The sequence below is a fragment of the Vombatus ursinus genome, unplaced genomic scaffold (assembly GCF_900497805.2).
Source record: "Vombatus ursinus unplaced genomic scaffold, bare-nosed wombat genome assembly UNPS02014768.1, whole genome shotgun sequence".
Lineage (NCBI taxonomy): Eukaryota > Metazoa > Chordata > Mammalia > Diprotodontia > Vombatidae > Vombatus > Vombatus ursinus.
In genome coordinates, this window is record NW_020954546.1 from 28,750,897 (window position 1) to 28,754,288 (window position 3,392).

A 3,392-nucleotide genomic window follows, 5' to 3' on the forward strand; every position below is an offset into this window, starting at 1 on the left:
CCATATTTATGGAGCATCAAGCATCTACTAAGTGCCAAGGACGTGAACTGAGCTACAAAACCCAGCCTGAAATGAACAGCTCTAATTTGCTAACCTAAACCCAAATGTTCATATTTTTCCTTACAGAAGGTTCAAGAAATATCCTGCAAGCCAGCATTGTGGCATCATGGTTGGTTGTTGTCCTGCATTCTTGTAGAGAACCAAAATGACATCACGATGTCGGGGTCAAGGTACAGTGAGTCCTATTGTGAATGATCAAACCAATAAGAGCTCAGAAGGCTCTACCACAAGTTGGGCACAAATTGTCCACATGAACATTTGGAGTGGAGGTGTCTCTAAATGTGTGCATCTCACCTTTCTTCTTGAGCTACTGCAATTCTGCTTCATTCATAGAGCACAGGACCTTCTTTGACGGGGGCACGCCATGCTGGGAAGTGTTTTCTCAGTGTCTCCCACGTAATTGATTCTAAAATTCTTTAGAAAGACCTTGAGAGTGTCCTTGTATCACTTTTTTCTGACTTCTATGTGAGCACCTGCCTTGTGTGAGTTCTCCAGAAAACAGTCTTCTAGGCAAACCTTCATTTGGCATTTGAACAATGTGGCCAGCCCATCCGAGTTGCGCTCTCTGCAGTAGAGTTAGAATGCTTGGCAGTTCAGCTCAAGAAGGATCTCAGTGTATGGTACCTAATCTTGACAAGTGACCTTCAGAATCCTCCTAAAACAATTTGACTGGAAGCAATTCGATTTTCTGGCATAGCACTGGTATACTGTCCAGGTATCACAGGCATACAACAATGAGGTCAGCACAACAGCTCTGCAGACCCTCAGTTTGGTAGGCAGCATAATCCCTCTTCTCTCCCACACTTTTCCTTCAGAGCCTCCCAAACACTGAGCTAGTTCTGGCAATGTTTGCATTACCTCATCAAAAATGTATACATCCCTGGAAAGCTAAGTAAACTTATCCACAGTATTCAAAATTTCTCCATATGCTGTAACCAATGGTTCTATGTATAGATGACGTGATGCTGGTTGGTGGAGAAACTGTATTTTCTTATTGTTAATTATTAGGCCAAAATTAGCACAAGCAGTAGAGAATCAATCCATACTTTGTTGAATCTCAGCTTCAGAGGGCTGCATTGAATATGCAATCATCTGTGAACAAAAAGTCATGCACTAACTCTCCCTCTACTTTAGTCTTAGCTTGCAATCTTTTCAAGTTAAATAATTCACTGTCACTGCAGGAGCTGACCTTAATGCCATTTTCATCCCTGTTGAAGGCCTCTGACATCACAGAAAACATCATGCTAAAAGCATGGGAACAAGCACGCAACATTGCCTCACTTCCTTGATGGCTGGGAAAGCGCGAGAACATCATCCATTATCCAGAACCTGTGTAAACACGCCTTCTTGAAACTGGCATACAATACTGATGAACTTCTCTGGGTAACCCAAATTTCACCATGATCTTCCACAGGCCCTCTTGTTTGATAGTATCAAATTTCTTGGTAAGATCAATAAATGTTGTGTACAGACCTCTGTTCTGGCCCCAGCATTTCTCCTGGAGTTGTAGGGCAACAAATACCACATTAACCATTTCATTCATTTGGCCCTTTCTGAAGCCACACTGGTGAGTGATGAGTGGAATCATCTTTGCAAAAATTTTTGTACATTTTTTTTTTGACCACAGGGTAGGATCCCCACCTGCCTTGGTAAGCAGGCTGAGGTTAAGCGAAGCAGACAATTTTGAGGATACCTTTTCCAGCCCCCTCCTCATGCCAGGACGTGAGCAGTGAAGTCCTTAAGAAGGCTGTTTAGATACCCAGGACCTGACTGACCCCACCGCCGCTTCAGTCCAGTGAGAAGAAAACCCTACCGCCTGGACCCCCTGTGTGCAGGGTTGTGACTAGAGCTCCCAGCGTATCCACACCTGCTGCTTTGTCACTCACCTGTTGCCACGGGACTTCAAGATAGGTGAAATAGTGAGCCAGTGAAATAGCAACATGGTAAAATGATAAATAGCAAAGTCGTTTAATAATAAAATGATAAAACTGTAAAACAATGAAATGGTAAAGGGGTATGGGTGATGCCTTTTGACTTGTGCACGAATTGGCTTAAGTGAAGTAGAGTTGCACAAAGTTGTCAGCCTCACTCTCTCTTTCAGAGTTATCAAAGTCCGGTGGCAGGACAAGAGTCAGGCCCAGATGCAGTGGATGACCTTGGCATCTTTGATGTCTGACCAAGCTCTAAGCGCCCCACAGCTCTTTCTTCATGGTCATGGGAACACACTGCTCTCATCCATTCATTCTGCTAGGGATAGGCATCCTCACACACTTGGGATGGGCATCCTGTAACTAACTCACCGACGGGTCTGAGGCCTGTCAGTTGCCCTCAACCTGGTTCAGCCCATCTACCAAGACAGTTGTGCTGGGGTGTGGCCACTGCACACGCTACAGCTTATTGAAGCCACAGTCAAGAGTTAGGTGAAGGGGGACGCCAAAGGTAGAGGCGCTAGTCCCCCCTGAACACCCCATATACCCAGCAGCATGGCACAGTAGAAAGAGCACCGGACTTGGAGTTGTGGGCATAAGTTAAAACCCTGGTTTTGACCCTCACTAACTGCATAACCTTGGGAAGTTCATTGAGACCACCCCAGGCCTTGGTTTCCTCATCTATACAATGAGGAGGCTGGACTAGTGACCTCTGAGGTCCTCCCAGCTCTGCATCTATGATCCTGTGGACCCCAGCTATGTCACTTTCCACTGGTGTGACTCTAGGACTGTGACCTCGGGCCCTAGGAAATGGGGAGCGTGGTCCCGGTGGGCCCCTTCTTCTGCTGGCATTCTCAAAGTCACTAACCTCTCAAATGAAGGGTCCTTCTCTATACAGTGACGGCCCCCGTCTTAGATGACCTCTGAGAGCCCTTGTACTTCTCAGTATTAGAAACCAAATTTAGACATTTTCTGGAAAGTATTGAACAGAGGTCTGGTGGGTTAGTCACATAGCAAAAGCAAAGGACCGCCAATGGAAAACCCGAGTGTGCCCCGAGAATGTCAGAAGACTTGGGACTCCCATACATGGGGTCAATCTTCTGTGGAGGATCATTGGGAGGACACAGACGAAGACTGGAGAGGGTGAGAATAAGCTGTTGTCTTTACTATTGGAGCCAATGAAGCTACACATAGGATTCTTGGAGGCAAGAACTCTTCTACGTATATTTACACGAGTATAAATATGTAATTTAATAACAATCTATAATATATTTATAATACATAATTTATATTTATATGTTCATCTAATTTATTATATGCTATGGCTTCTGTTTATATGATTTATATTTATGTGTTTATATAAAACAATAAATTATAAATAAATATAATATATAAATAATTATA